Genomic DNA, 17,028 nt, shown 5'->3' with positions numbered 1-17,028 from the left:
TAGCAGATAGTCATGTGTAAACCGGCTGTGGCCAATACGACATCGTCGTAAAATTACTTCATCACGTCTTGACTGACAACCCAAGTAGGTATAACCGATTGTTGGCTTCAATTCATGGAGTTTGTTTCTTCCTACTTGAGTGTCCCACCTTTTTTGCATCAAGTCCCGAGTATAGCTTTTGATAGTGGGTTTGAAATCACTGTACGGGATTAGCAGTGGAGATAGGGGCTTTTCAAGAGCTGCTTTGCTGCAGCATCGGCCTTAGTGTTACCTGCTATGCCGACGTGACCCGGCAACCAGCAGAGGATGATGTCATATTGGCTAGTAGAAAGGTCGTTGTACAGTTCTAATATGTCCAGGATGATTGGGTGACTTGAAGTCACGTTTAGAAGTGCTTGAAGGCAGGATAATGAATCTGTAAATACGATGAAGTTTTTGGACTGATTTTGCTGTTGAATGTAGGTCAGAGCTGAGAAGATAGCTTTGGCTTCAGCGGTGAAAATGGAACTGTTGTCGGGGATCCTAGAGGAGACAGTCTTGGCTCCAATGACTGTAGCGCTGGCAACTTGGCCATCGTCCTTGGATCCGTCTGTGAAGATGGATCTGTGAGTGTTATACTGAACGTAACTGGTTGTATTCCTGTTGACTTTTGATTTGTTTCAGATTTTTTGGAGTTTGATGAGGGTAAGATCGACCTGTGGTTTCACCATTTGCCATGGTGGTGAGGACAGAAGTCGGTATGGTGCAATGATGTTGAGATCAATTTTAGCTGCAGATATGTGTGGTTTGATCCTGATTCCAAGTGGTGGAACCAGGCTTGGCAGTTTAGGAAATAAGTTTTCATAGAGCGGGTTGAAAACACAATTGTATGCTGGATTGGACTCATTTGAACGTAATTTAGTGATATACTGCAGTGAGAGTTTAATGCGGCGTTGTTCAAGGGAAGGTTCATTGGCCTCCGCATATAGACTGTCTACCGGAGAGGTCCTAAAAGCTCCCAGGCAGAACCTCAGTCCTTGGTGGTGGATAGAGTCTAATTTTTCTAAATTGCTTTTGCAGGCTCCACCGTAGACAATGGAGCCATAATCTAGTTTACTGCGGACTAATGATCTGTACAAGTGAAGGAGGGTGGTTCTGATCCCTCCCCACTCTGTATTTGAAACTACTTTTAGCAAGTCTAGAGCCTTCAAGCACTTTGTTTTCAAATATTTTATGTGTGGTAAGAATGTCAGGTGGCAGTCGAATATGAGTCCAAGGAATTTGGCCTCTTCTACTACTTTGATGGGAGTACCATCTAAAGTTAGGTCTGGATCCTTGTGTGGTTTGTATTTACGACAAAAGTGAATACAATTTGTTTTGGATTTTGAAAACTTAAAACCATTTTCATTGGCCCATTTTTGGATTTTGTTAAGGCAGAGTTGTAGCTGCCTTTCTATTGCGTGCATGTTCTTACCACGACATGAAATATTGAAGTCATCGACGAAAAGGGACCCATCAACGCAACTGTTCAGAACGTTAGTGAGGCTGTTAATTTTGATGCTAAAAAGTGTGACAGACAGGATGCTGCCTTGGGGGACGCCCTGATCTTGGTGGAAGTAGTCAGACAGTGTGGAACCCACCCGAACTTGGAATTGTCTGTTATTTAGAAACCGAGATATGAATTGAGGTAGTCTACCCCTCAATCCAAACTCGTGTAAAATCTTTTAGATACCATGTTTCCATGTTGTATCATATGCTTTTTCTAAGTCGAAAAAGATAGATACTGCATGTTGTTTGTTGACAATGGAGTTTTTGATGAATGCTTCCAGACGCACCAGATGGTCAATGGTACTTCGGTTTTTTCGGAAACCACATTGGAGGTCACTGAGGAGGTTATTGGTCTCCAAGTACCAGATTAATAGATTGTTGACCATGCGCTCCATGGTTTTGCAAACGCAGCTAGTTAGTGATATAGGATGGTAGTTTGAGGGGTCAGTATGGTCGCGACCGGGTTTTGGTATAGGGATGATGATGGCATTGTGCCACGAAGGGGGGAAGTGTCCGGATGTCCAGATGTCATCAAATATATTTAGGAGTGTTTCCAAGCCTATGTCAGGGAGGTGTTTCAGAAGCTGATAATGGATTTCATCAGCTCCTGCCGCAGTGTCGTGAGCCTGTCCTAGGGCAGTACGTAATTCATGGCGGGAAAACGTTTTGTTGTAATCCTCCCATTATCAGAGTTAAAATTGACTGGTTTCTTTTCTTGTTGGGTTTGATATTTCTGGAACTGAGGGTTATAATTTGATGAGGAGGAGTGGTTTGCCAAAGTTTCGCCAAGTTTGTTTGCAATTTCAGATTTATTTGTTAGAAGGGAGTCACCATCTTTCAGGTGGTGAACTCCTGATTTTGACCCTTTGCCCTTGATCTTTTGAATCATGTTCCACACCTTTGACATGGGTGTGCGGGAGTTGATTTTGGACACATATTTCCTCCATCAGCGGCGTTTAGTTTGTTTGAAGGTACGTTTTGCCCTGGCATTTGTCATTTTAACAGCATTCAGGTAATGCACTGTAGGATGTTGTCGGAAATATTTTTCCGCCTTCTTCCTATTTTTCCTAGCTTGTTTGCAGTTTGTATCAAACCATGGTTTGCGTATGTGCGGGTTTGCAGAGGACTTAGGAATACTTTTGTCTCCGATGGCATTTAGGACGTCTGAAAATAGTTCCATGGGGTCAGGAACATTCCTGAAGTTGTCCGGCTTAAGTTTTTCTGAACATAGGGTTTGGAATAAAGGCCAATTGGCCTTAGTAAAATTCCATCTTGTTGATGGTGGTTCATCCGTGGGGTTGATAGGAGTAAGAATTGTTGGGAAGTGGTCGCTTCCACAAAGGTCGTCATGGACCGACCATTCAAACTCATTTAAAAGATTAGAATCTGTAAGTGATAGATCGAGAGCAGAGTATGATCCAGTGGCAGGATGGAGGTAGGTGTTTGATCAATCGTTGAAGATGCATACATCATTATTGGAGAGAAACTCTTCAAGGATCTTTTCCTTACTATTTGTATCATTACTCCCCATAGGGGTTATGGCCGTTGAAGTCGCCAATGATTATGCAGGGCTTTGGGAGTTGATCGTATAAGTTCTGAAGATCTGATAGGCGGACAGTTGAGGTGGGAGGGAGATAGAGGGAACATAGTGTAAACCCTATGTTCAGAGTCATGCGGACAGCAACAGTTTGTAGGTTGGTGTTAAGTGGAACAGGGCTATGGAGGATGCCCTGCCTCACCAGGATAGAAGTGCCTCCTGTAGCGTTTACACCGGGAGGAGAAAAGGAGTGGTAGGAACTGTACCGACGGATGTCAAATTTATCGGTCCTTTTTAGGTAGGTTTCTTGGAGACAAAACGCAGATGGTTTGAAGTCTTGAATCAATAACTGTAATTCATTATAATTATTCTTAAGTCCTCTGCAATTCCATTGGATCATGTTTTGTGGATTCATGGTGCTTCCACTGGTGACATGTCACGTGAACGTGAGAAAGCGTTTGATGAACTCCTATTGGTGTCTGGTGGAGATGGAGTTACCTCCATATCCAGAGGGCCAAAGGAGTTATGGACCTCGATGGGGACCTCTGAGGGAGAGGTGGCCTTTGGTTTTGTGTTTGGCGGTTGTTCGAGTTGCTTTAGTCTCTCTAGCCTCTTTTTTTCCCTTTTTCTGCGCGCAGTTTCTGTCTCTGGTTTTGGCATTTGTTCTGGTGTTTGTGATTCAGAGGTTTTGACTTTGGGCGTTGGAGGTGGAGTTGCTGAGATGGGCTCAGTTGTGTTGAGTTCAGTTGGGGACATTAGAAATGTATTGGGAGTTAATATTGTTATCCCCACATAGTGTCATAATCGTTTGTTGCTTGTATCCTGTCTACCAGTACTTGTATTATTATTAAAATTGGAAAGTCAGTGTCAAGTTTCCATTTTGAAGAGTATATAATTTTGTGTAATGAAACTAAAATATATAATGCAAAACACAAATGACCCAGAAAGTTAGCAAACTTACTGACTTGTTTGTGATCCGTTCATCTACTTCACTACGCTGTTCACGAGGACCGCATGAAACCACTGTTTGACAGAGTATGGTTTGACAGTGCCTTCTTCCACTCTGTATGCCAAAGGCCCCTGTTTGTCATAGAACACTATGCCACTGACAGGCTGGACGTGTACTTGAATTACAAAATGTTCAGGGGTCTCCACACCAACATCAGGTTGTTCGTTGTCTCGAGAACATGGAATGAAAAATACCTCCACGATGTCATTGTGTGTTTTCATGTCCATCATAGTCACAGATTAACACACCTTTTGAAACTCCCTCCTTTATTTTAGCTTCTACATTCTGCTGATTACTGACTGGAACATGTTGAATTTCCATAAACTTTGACTTGTATGGACTTCCATTGATGGAAGCCTCCTTCTCTACAATGCCAAAGAAGTAGGCACCACCCCCTGGTATTTTTGTAAATGCACTAATGTATTCAAGAAGTCTGTGGTCATCCAACATGTAACGAACTGTTTTCTCATCAGTATCCTTCCCTTTGAAATAGCCTTTCAATTGAACGGATCTACTTTCATGAAGTGTAGTTAAGGCCTGCAATGTATTTGCAACAGAATGCACTGATCTAAAATGAGTTTTGTTTTTCAGGAATCTTATCAAAGTTTGATCAGATGGTGTGATGATTCGTTCGTCCAGAGCTATTTTTGTTTTAGAGTTAGATGTGGTGAGATATACGCCACCTTCAACATACAGTACAAGGAAATCTGTATAATGATGTGTATCCTTTAAAGTAGCCTTATCAATACACACAGAAAGTTTCTTTTCTTCTTTTAACTTAATGTTCTGCAAACTTTCAATTTCCTTCAGTGTATCCACTACTTTCTGTCTCTGCTGAAGTATTGCATCAAGCAACTCCTCATCCAGTGTCTCCTTGGCCTTCGATCTTAGCTTTTCCAGCTGCTCCTGAGCACGTAGTTGTTCTTTGGTTTTGCCTCGAGTTTTCCTGATATCTCTTGAAGTACTTCCTGTTGCTTCTTCTGCAGGTTGTCTAGATCTGTGGCATAATCACTCAATAGCCGTTTTGAGTACACATCTGTGAACAGGCTTCCATCTTGAATCAAAGTCTGAAGTTTGTCATCAGCAAATTCGTCAAATGCCCCAGTAAAGGTGTCTTCTTTTCTCGTCCCACGAAGTGAATCAATAGATGCCCTGAATTAGAATTGCGGAGTGCAGTTGCGTTTTTCAACAATTCCCTTGCTTTTATAGCCCTCTTTTCCTTCTTCCTTTTAGTTTGTTCCCTGTTTTCCTGTGCTAGACCATGTATGTAGTTGACATGTATTGCCATGCACAAAACATTGGACTGTGTGGAAATATCTCTATAAGTCTTGAGTGCTTCCTTTCCTCTTGGAATATTGAGTCTGAAACATTCAAAGGGCTTTCTGTATATGTAAGACTTGGTTGAAGAAACAGCGAGACAAGAATCCAACTAGAGAAGAGTATATTAAAAGCATCTGTCATTCCAGCATGAACCCTTTTACATTATGTAGTTTTTATATCTCTTCACAAAACTCAGTCTTAACAAGCATGATATGCCACATGTGTCGAATATCAGAAGAGGAAGGAATATACAAGCTGCACAGTGTCAATGCAAATACCAGACGAAGAGCAACAGTTTGAAGATTTCTATAGATGGGGGCTATGCATGATCCCGTGTCGTACTAAAATGGAAGCACCATAGTTGATCTCAATGTGAAGAACACGCTTTTGGGAAGTGCCTATACTAATAATAAAGGTAAAACCATTCAGGGATTTATTTCATAGAATAAACTAAGTATATAATGATGATTCAACCACATATTTACATTCAGACACTGGAACATATTCTGTCCACGATTTGGCACTCCATCTTGTATAATGAATTTGAATGGATGGTCCATGATGACATATGTGGGAGTGATCACATCCCTACAATTCTAGAAATTATCAACCCTGCTGCTCATCCACCTTTTCAAGAAGGAAGCTGAAGGGCTGATTGGTACTTAATGAAACTGTATGGAGCACTTAAAGCATGACCTTTTCTGGAACAGTGAAGACGTTGTTTATACTTAATGACAGTACTTGAAGTGCATTGAAACAGAATAAGAGTCAGTCTTGGAGAAAGTATGCTTCCAGAATAAATTCTCACACACCGATGTCAAAGGTGTGGAACATGAGACAACAAATAAAAGGCAAAGGTTCAAAATCTTCACCATCTCAAAGACGGTGATAATGTAATACTGATAAAGCTGGCGTTGCAAATAAACATGGCAAAACTCCAGCCAAACTTTTTTCATCATTATAGTCTGTCCCTCAGTTTCAGAAACAACAGTAGAAAAAAGAATACATTTCCACCCAGTCAATGGTGAAGATCATATTGAATGTTTTTCTCATTACATCCTATGTTAATTAAATAATGCCTTACGCAGATTATGACAAAGGAAACATATTTATATTATCATGGAGGAACAGCTTCAGTGCACACTTCCCTATTCTGTGATGTTTTGGTTTTTCTCAGATACAGCAGATTGAAATATTCAGATACTTGACAAACACGTGTTAACTCGTTTAATCCAAATAAGGTCACATATAAGTGGAACTGAATAGAAAGCCTATCCAGAAGCAGTACCTGACAGACAATATATACTCACTTGATACATTCCTCATGATACGCCTCTTCTCCCTCTACACATTGAGTCCCTGGTGGGATATCCTCACCACAGTAACTACATAGTAACATCTCATCGGGAATCCATGGGTTGTTTTACATTACAGTGAGTGAGAAATCTGAAAAATGGAACAAAATGCTTGATCACATAATTGTTCATGCAATCGACACAGAGTGCCACTGATGATTACTATAACTTTCTACAACGCAGGGCGTGTAAATTACGAAACTGTTTCTGAATGTCTCAGGTGATCACATGTGATACGACACACAGAATGAATAGTATTAAATAGGTCCAACGATGTTAGATCATTAAACTCCCTATATACTTACGACAACATGAAGATTCACCATAATATGGAATTTTACCTTGAATCCCGGAAATGTCATAAACTCCACAGAGCACTTTCAAAGTTCAGATGTAATGATCATAGTTTCTGCATACAAAATTCCCGTCAGCCCGACGAGAATTTTGCATCGCTCTGCCCGTTCTGTAGAAACACGGATAAAGACGATTTCCATGTCCAAGGTATGAGGAGAGCAGAAAAAGTATCCACCAGAATATTATACAAAGCACCAATCTTTCGATAAGTTTGTAGGACTACTAGCCAACAAAAATGAAAACTTACCAAAAACTTACCATGTATTTAGCATTTTTATAACAAAGATATTTAAGACTAGAGAGACCTAAGTTTAATCCCTACCATGCGACTTTGTATGCGTTACATTATTATGCCATGTAGTTGTCTACCCTCAGGTCTATGCACCAAGTCTAAATTGCTGCCCAAGAAGTTTCTACATCACTAACTATACATTATTATTCAATGTGTATCTTCATTTATCCATATGTATTTATATACCTATGAATCTTTGCAAACGATTGCATGAAATGTATCCCCATAAGGCACTCACGTTGCAAGACAGTCTGTATTGCCATGTACTCTCGGCTTTAATCGTCTGTGTTGAATCAGTAAATGATAAAGGTTCTCTGACCAGTTATTTCCTATATGTTGAATAACTAGTTGTATTAGTTGTAAGCACAATATCCGCTTCAGCCTACAGATACTTCCGTGCAAGTATATTTGGATGAAAGTGTTTTGACTGGCAGATGAAGAACGAAACGTGTGTGCGGAATGCTGAGGGAGAGTTCCAGTTCTTATGTCAAGTAACACATTGAAGCGGTCTTCCATTCAGTTTAAAAGAATGAGTATGAAGGTATTGTATAATGCTACACCTTTGGATCACAACTTGATCCTGATGACTAAAGCAGGTTTGGCCATGGAACCCTATCAGAGGTTGTATGGCATGAAACTTGGCAAATGCATGAACACTTTAAGTAAATAGTTATGTCAAATTTAGGTGACAGTATTAATGCACTCACATACTGATATGTTACTCATACAAAAATGCACATAGCAATCAGGGTCTTAATTAGGTGGTTATGCATTAGAGTTCAAACAACTTATCAATTATCTCTCCTTTCGGTATAGGCCAGGTTATGCTATGTTAATATACACCGTTCAGTCCTGCTCAACTGCTGTAGCCACGCTTGATATTCTCATGCCATAAACCCTTAACTGGCAGCAGTCGCCTCTGGCAGACTGTGTGGTGTCCATCAAGAATTTCCCTAACCGGTTAAAACAACTCATATGCTGAAGGAATGTTCTGGCTCTTTAGACTTACAGCTGATAAGGACCTCTCTCCGGGATCAGATGGTCTTAATTACTGTTATTCTGTTGTGACCATATATAAGCGTGCCTCTCCCAGCTGTTTACAGGGTTTGTTTCACACTAGCCAATGTTAGTTTATTTTGAACCTTGGGAGAGGAGCTATTTTCTAAAGTGTGTGTTTATATTAGGAACATTTACAGTACGGAAATCCCACTAAGACATTACAGGTAAGTCATATCTGTAAATAGTAAATAAGTACTTGTTAAATATAACACACATGAGTGTGGTAATATACTTGTATTTCACTTACGAGATTTGCTGTCTGTATAAAAGTTATTTGCCAGCACTAATTAAAATTGAAACTAAATTGCTTTGATTATTGAGTGTTATTGTTATCAAATTCAGTGTGTGATATTAGCCAGTCCCTTAGTTTAGTACTCTGGTTTTAGGTCTATGCAAGATGTCTGAATTATGGTCCGACGCAGATGAAGATGAATTATTACAATCTGACTTTGCCACAGCCACAAGTTGGTCACTTGCCACTAATATGTCAGTCAATTCTGATTATATTCAACATGAACCAAACCCATGTGGGGTGTGGCTGGATACCCCAGCACAATCTGATAAACTATCGGATATGCCAATACAGTATGACGCAAATGATGAAGAGGATGAGTCAGTGGATATACCAGCACCAGATCATACCACTGAGGATAATCAAGCCCAGTTTGTATCAATGCAGCGTGGTGTGCCTCTTGATTTACAAAGAAAGATGGATACTACGCCCAGACATTTACCACAACAGTGTGCAATACCAGTACAGAGTGATGCGCCTGCAGACATACAAAAACACTCTGATGCGCCTACAGACACAGCAGTACAGAGTGATGCACCTATAGACATACAAAAACACTCTGATGCGCCTATAGACATACCAGAACAGAGTGATGCGCCTATAGACATACAGGTGCAGTCTGATGCGCCTATAGACATACCTATAGACATACAAAACAGAGTGATGCGCCTATAGACATACGAGTACAGGGTGATGCACCTATAGATATACCAGAACAGAGTGATGCACCCGTAGACATACCAGCACAGAGTCATACGCCCGTAGACATACCAGCACAGAGTGATGCGCCTACAGACTCATTAGTACAGTGTTATGGGCGCGGAGGAACATCATCTCTGAAGGATAGTGCCAGTGACTTTGCCAGTTCTGATAATGAACTATTGTCAACATTAAAGAGCCGAAAAGGACTGCTCCTGACAACGACCCAGCATCATCGTCAGGTGAAGAATATGATCCAGATAAAACCGCACTCGATTCATCAAACTCAGAGTTTTACTCCAGTTCAGAATCTTCAAATGAACCCGAGATCAAAAAGCAAAACTTGTTAAAATTGAAGACAAAGAAACCACATGACAAAGGAAGCCTAGATACATCCAAGACCGCATCTGTATCAGCTGCATCAAACAAAAGTCGACAGGTACAAAACTATTTAGCCTCAAATGCGTCAGATTCATGACAGAAGATTGTTACAACTTGCACAGTCTAACGGATACATTATACAACAGGTGCCTCGCGATGGTGACTGCTTCTTTACTGCGTCAGCGCTCCATCTATCAGGAAGTATGAATGCCACTCAATTGAGAAAACAACTTTGTGATCATTTAGAAGAAAGGATGAATGAATACATTGACTTTTTTCCTATCAGAAGGACTTTAATCTACACAAATCGCAGGATTATTTGCTGGAAGTAGAAAAGCTGGGCGAGACTGGCTACTTCACCAACAGAGTTGCAGACTTCCTCCCTCTGTCACTGGCAAACTGGTCAGGCCAATGTGTTCGAATATTTTGCAGCAAAGCATCAATCCCTCTCATAGACATTACGCCAACAGCCCAAGGAATTGAAAATAAATAACGAATTGTCTCGGCATTTACATCGATTACAGGACTTCCCGACCACTATGATGCCTGTACGACTCCAGCAATGCCATTACGTCATCAACACACATTTGCCACGACAGTACTGCACTGACGTCAGTGACATCCCAGGGCACTTCATTCGCCAATTCTGACAACTCCAATACAATTCCTGTTACCTTAAATTCTGAGAACGATGTTTTTGCTATATCACAATGTACTCCCACAAACGATGCTGATATTCCAGCACCCACTTCTAACATCCCCAAACCACCAACACCAAGAAAGTCTGCAGACTTCAACACTCCTCCAAAGAAGACATTATTCTGGAAATGTCGAGCAACTCCTGAAACCTGGATTAAAAATAAAAGAAAACACTTAAGACTATCTGTACAAGAATATGTGAATCAGGAAGGGAAACCTATGAGGGCTAGATCTGTACAAGCAGTCGACTGTTCCAAATGTCGGTACAAATGTTCTGCAAACATCTCTGAAGAAACCCGCAAAAATATGATTAAAACCTTTTGGAATTTATCCTCATACACAAGACAGAAAGACTTCATTTGTTCAAATACAACAGAAAAGAAGACTCGCACATACCTGGATGAAGAAGAAAATGTGGTACAGAAAAACGCCAAGTTCACCGAACGTACTCTTTTCAACTTGATGGAGAACGACACAATGTTTGTAAAACATTTTTCAGAAAAACTTTGATGTTGGTGAATCCTAGATCAATCATGCTCTACTAAATAAAAACAGGGGATATTTGCTGGAACTGAAAAAAGGGGACTCCACAAGCCACATTACAAGACTGCCACCGGTACACTAAAAATGGTTCGAGAGCACATAGAATCATTCCCAACAGTTAATGCTCACTACACTCGGCGAGATACGAACAGGAAGGTTTTGGGATTGACATTAAATATTAAAAAATGTATGAACTGTACAAAGACAAGTGCACCAGTGAGGCTTCCAAAACAGTGTCATCGTCACTTTACAGGAAGGTGTTCACCGAGGAGTTTAACTATTCTTTTCACGTATCAAAGAAGGATCAGTGCTCTCTGTGGCGGAGGTACAACAGAGAAAAGGAGAGTGGGTCAGTTCAGCCAGAACTTGAACAGGAGTACACCCAACACCAACAGAGAAAAATGAGAGCCCGTGAAGAGAAGATAAAGGACAAAGCCCTTGCTCTGAAGCACAAATCCATTTTGTGGCAACATTTGATCTGGAGGCTGTATTGTATACACCATGCTCACTTATCAGTGAACTTTTGTACATGAGGAAATTGAACTGTTACAATTTTACAGTGTACGATTTAGCCACAAAAGGAGGCACATGCTTTGTATGGTCGGAAGTGGATGCCCAGAGAGGATCATGTGAAGTTGCATCATGTCTGCAAATTCAGCTGAAGGCTTTGCCACCAACCGTCAAGCATGTAGTTCTGTATTCAGATACCTGTTCAGGACAGAACAGAAACCAGTATGTCGCAGCCTCCCTATTACATGCTGTGACCACTATTGAACACATCAGTACAATTGACCACAAATTTCTAGAGCCAGGCCACACACAGATGGAGTGCGATGCAATTCATTCCACCATTGAATTTGCCAAAAAGAGTACTAGCATCTATGTGCCAAGCCAGTGGGACACTGTTATAAGAATGGCCAGAAGAAAGGACCCTTATATTGTCGTCCCAATACAGTTCACCGATGTGATGGACTTTAAGAAATATGCCCATGGTAGACTGAAAAACACCAAAATTGATACAGATGGTGGTCGTGTGAACTGGTTGTCAATGTGCTGGATGCGCTACATTAAAGGCAACCCAGAAAGCATCTTCTTCAAGACTGAGCACAGCAATGAGCCATTCAGAGAACTGAAAGTGTCTACAGGCAGCCGCCGGGGAAGACCTCAGAGTATCTGTGGACCTCTAACCCAAAGGAAAACAAGCAATTTCCTCAGCCAAGAAAAAAGATCTCATGTCACTCTGTCGGTCGGGTATTATACCCAGAGAGTATCACAACTATTACAAAGAACTCCTGACAGATGCTGACAAACTAGAATGCCTCCCTTCCTGACGCCTTAGAGCAGGATACGGACACTGATACAGACTAAAGCTACGACACTGAAACAACAGTCGTTGCTTTGTGCTATTACATGGTGTAAGTTATAATATGATTGTGGACATGGGTGAGGATAGTGTAATAATCATAGTGTCATAGTCTGGTTTTTATATATTTCTTAGTCACTTTCATTCAAATGGCATGCCATGTTTCTAAGAACATGTTATGTTGTATTATTTCCTGACTCCTCATTTACTGTAAAGTGTCCTGCTATATATTTCCTCTTTTGGCAAATTTAACTCCCGCATATAACTTGCACACAATATTTCACACAAATCACTTTTTTTCCAGACCACATAGTTATGCAAACCTTTACCTATAAGATATTTAACAAGTTTAAAGAGTATGAAATAGTGTTAAAAGGTGGATATCAGTTAAAAAATTACATTTAAATTTTGAGAAGTCATCAAATCATTAAAATTTTGAGAAGTCATCAAATCATTAACGAAACGAAATACTACTCATTATTATATCTAACATGTCACATATCTAACATGACACAACTATGTCATCAAATACCTAATGTGATTATTCAGTGTTCTATTTAATCTGTGTGATGTAATCTTGATTCACTTATAACAGACTTAATTTTTAGTATCAAAAGTATTTAGCCTTCATCTATGTCATAGTCTAGTGTCATAGTTCTATTAAGTTTTATCATCCAAAACTGTGTTCCACAGGAGACATTGCTTGTGTGAGATCAGACGATATCTCCTAGGACATATCGTTTTGAGAGTAAATTTTGCACAATGCCCTGACAATGCTATGAGGTCATGAACTTGATGACGTCGCTGCACTGCTAGTTCAATGGCGGTACTGTGTTCAGAGATGTACGTAAAACATTGGCAAGGTAAAACATTGGCAAGCCTCGGACATTTGTTACTTTATCAACTCGTGGTGATATATTTGATATCAAAAGACACTCGGGTGAGATACTCTATATACCAAGCGGCTTAAATTATTACTCAGATCGTTACATTTATCCCTAATTTGACTTAATATGTAATGGGCTTATCTGTGGTTGCGTATTTTGTGTATGTTTGTGACTGTGCTTGATTTTCTTCTATTCAGTAATTTGAAACTATACTGTGAGAATGTATACATTGCGAACGTTACCGTGTCGCTGAAAACTTATGAGTCGAATTGACACATTTAAACCGTCGTAAAACATAAACGTAATGTTTCCTCCAGTGATGTTAGCTGCGTGAAGCAACTGCAAACGAAGTAAGGGGATGCAACGGAGTAGTTTACTGTAAGAGGCCGTACTAGGCGATGACAACTGACATGCATCGTGACGTCGCTTACATTGTGACGTAATGTAAAATGGTTCGATTACGAGGGGGCACACTAGAATGGCGCAGTGACGGGAAAACGTCATTCAATTGTTACGTCATCAAAAAACTATACCTTTATTGTCTGATAATGTGGGTTTTTTTATTGTTCTAACCGCTAGGCATCTTAGAATGTCTTATAGTAATTGGTTTTATTCTTCAATAAAGAAGTACACAGTAATGATGCATTGTGGAACTATGTTGAAAGTATTGTGACGCTGTTGTCATGAATATATCTAAAAGAAAGTCTTGAAGGTGGTTTAAGCAATTACTGATGTCTTCAGTGATAACAACATGTGAAGATACAATCTCACAAGCACAATTTAAGGCGAGCTATAAGTAAAATGCATTCAATAACAGAAAGGCAGGTACTGCTGGTTAATGGTTCCAGCCACCAGCTGAGAGTGTGGGATATGGTTACAGGGCCTAGAGGAAACGGCGGTTGGCGGCTGTGATGATATGGGTGATCTTGAGATCAGGTGTCATTGCTTTTAGTTGGCTTCCGCATTGATACAATTGTTGGGGCAAAGATAATGCTCCCCGAGTTAGTGGAAACTGCGACACAGGGAAATCGTATCCGCAAACTATGCCACAATCCCCTGTTTAAAGATAACCGGATTCTTGACTCGGGGACAGACATATTCTCAACATATTCTTAACTGACATATTCTCAACATATTCTTAACTGCCATACACAAAGTTTATTTTTTCGTAATTTTGAACTGGTTAATTCGTCACATCGCTCTTTCATGTTTGACAGAGCCCAGAGTGTTTAAAAACCTGTCGACATTTACGCCAGTTTATCACAAGCTAAAGCGTTTATTTTTAAAACGTCATACCTATTTAAATTAGGCTGATTATATTTATGGTTGTATAGTAATACTTGAATGCACCAACATACTCTGTCACCTAGTCACAAAACAGTAAACAAGAATTGATTATTATTATTATTTATATAACTGTCCAAACATTTGAGTGTTGTTTCTCGAAATGTGCCTGTGTGGTTATAAGTGGTTCTGGCTCTAACCCCTCGAAATGCTTATATGTATTTCTTATGCAACAATGTAGTTGTTCGTATTCTCAAAATAGTGTCGGCCCATAAGTTTTCACATGCAATTAAAATTGCATGCAAAACAGCAATTAATACTCCCTTGTTGTAACCCGTGTTAGGTGATATAAACCTACACATGTTATTCTGTCTGTGTGCACATATGCATTTTGGATCCAGGAAGCAGCGTATCATTTGTATCTGAGAATCTGAAGGACAAGCTGGGATGTGAAGGGAAAAGAGTGAAAATTGAGCTTCAGACTATGGGAAAACCTTACAACATGGTAACATACTGTGTTAATGACCTGGAGGTGAGTGACTTGAGTGGAGAGAATGTGGTACAGTTAACTAAGGTATATTCTATGAAGAGGATGCCAGTCTCACAGCACCACATATCAACACATGTACAGGCTGACGTTTCACAGTGGCCACATCTGGCAGAGATAATGTTACCCGAGATCAACACACAGATCGGCTTGCTATTAGGCAACAATTTGCCCGACGCATACTCACCGTTACAAGTGAAAACAGGACCGTCAGGCAGCCCACATGCAACACTTACACGACTAGGATGGGTTGTTTGGAATTTGGGGAGAAATGAGATACATGATGGGCCCATGGTGACAGTAAATAGAGTTGAGATTAGAGCTTTAGAAGAGAATGAGGAACTGAGAACTTTGGATCGGATTGTAAGACATTCTATGAACTTGGATTTTCGGAACGTCTTATGGATGACAAAAGGCACCCTTCATATGAAGACAAGAAATTCTTGACAAAGGTTGAAGAGAGTATAAGGCTAGACAGTGGGTATTACACTATTGCACTGCCATTGGGAAGAGAAATAACACAGCTGCCAAGTAATTACAGCCAAGCATTCAAAAGACTGATGAATTTGAAACACAAGATGGAAAGGAATAGTAACTTCTTGAAGGACTACAGAGACTTCATGGACAAGATAGTAGCTAAGGGGTATGCTGAGAGAGTACCGGACCATGAGTTAGAGAGAGATGATGGGAGAGTGTGGTTTATTCCTCATCACGGGGTCTATCACCCCACAAACCAAACAAGATTAACTGCACAGCCATGCACCAGGGAGTTTCATTGAATAGCCTATTGTTGCAGGGACCAGATCTGACAAACCGCCTCATAGCAGTCTTATTACGCTTCAGACAGGAGCCAGTAGCAGTACTGAGAGACATTGAATCAATGTTTTACCAGGTACAGGTACCCAAAGAAGACCGGGACCTTCTCAGATTCTACTGGTGGGAGAAAGGAGACTTGAGCACTGAACCCATAGTGTATCGTATGTGTGTACACCTGTTTGGAGCTGTCTCTTCACCCAGCTGCGCAACTGCTGCTTTACGTCAAACCGCCAAGGATAATGGATCTACGTTTACACTACATGGTACTGAAGTTTATCTACAAATCCTTCTATGTGGATGACTGCTTGAAGTCAGTTGAGAATGAGGACAAGGCGATGGAACTCATTGCTGATGTGAGTGCATTGTGTGCTAAGGAGGACTCCATGTCACCAAGAGGGTGAGCAATAGCCCTACGGTTATACATAGCATTCCTGTTAACACGCGGGCTGGTAGTATCAAGGCTCTGGACTTGAAGAATGAAGAATTACCAGAAGAGAGGGCACTGGGTGTGCTTTGGTCAATACAAAAGGACTGTTTCAAATTTCACATTCAAGTAAAAGCCAAGTCACCGACAAGACGAGGTATTCTGAGTACTGTTAGCTCAGTCTATGATCCCCTGGGTTATGCCTCGCCATATGTTCTCGTCGCGAAGATTCTTCTGCAGCAATTATGTAAAGAAAACCTTGGATGGGATCAAGACATCTCATACAGTGACCAGAAAACATGGCAACAGTGGATAGACGGATTGAGCAAGTTGAGAAACATTGAGCTACCGAGATGCTATAAGCCAGTAAACTTTGGACAAGTGACAGCCTGTCAGTTGCATATGTTCTCAGATGCTTGCGAACAGGGCTATGGAGTTGTAGCCTATATTCGACTTATTGATGAGAACGATCAGATCCACATTTCCTTCGTCATGGGAAAATCAAGAGTAGCGCCGCTCAAAAGAGTGACAATACCCCGAATGGAACTTTACGGCAGCGACACTAGCTGTGAAGTTGAGCAGAATGATTTTGGAAGAACTTGAGTATGAGATCACAGAAACTTTCTTCTGGACGGACAGC

At 40.6% G+C, this 17,028-nt stretch overlaps 1 long non-coding RNA gene across 1 annotated transcript; it reads right to left on the bottom strand.

Annotated features, from left to right (window-relative positions):
* Window positions 1–5,191: 5,191 nt before the first annotated feature.
* On the bottom strand, window positions 5,192–6,769 carry LOC124278364. The gene is made up of 2 exons (XR_006899072.1): window positions 6,704–6,769; window positions 5,192–5,434 (listed from the first exon to the last, which is right to left on the bottom strand). It is a non-coding gene; the product is annotated as an uncharacterized LOC124278364 (long non-coding RNA).
* Window positions 6,770–17,028: the final 10,259 nt, after the last annotated feature.

The sequence above is a fragment of the Haliotis rubra genome, unplaced genomic scaffold (genome assembly GCF_003918875.1).
Source record: "Haliotis rubra isolate DU_JTF1 unplaced genomic scaffold, ASM391887v1 Scf2353, whole genome shotgun sequence".
Taxonomy (NCBI): domain Eukaryota; kingdom Metazoa; phylum Mollusca; class Gastropoda; order Lepetellida; family Haliotidae; genus Haliotis; species Haliotis rubra.
The sequence above is the reverse complement of the archived record's forward strand: the minus strand, read 5'-3'. Positions and strand labels throughout refer to the sequence as shown.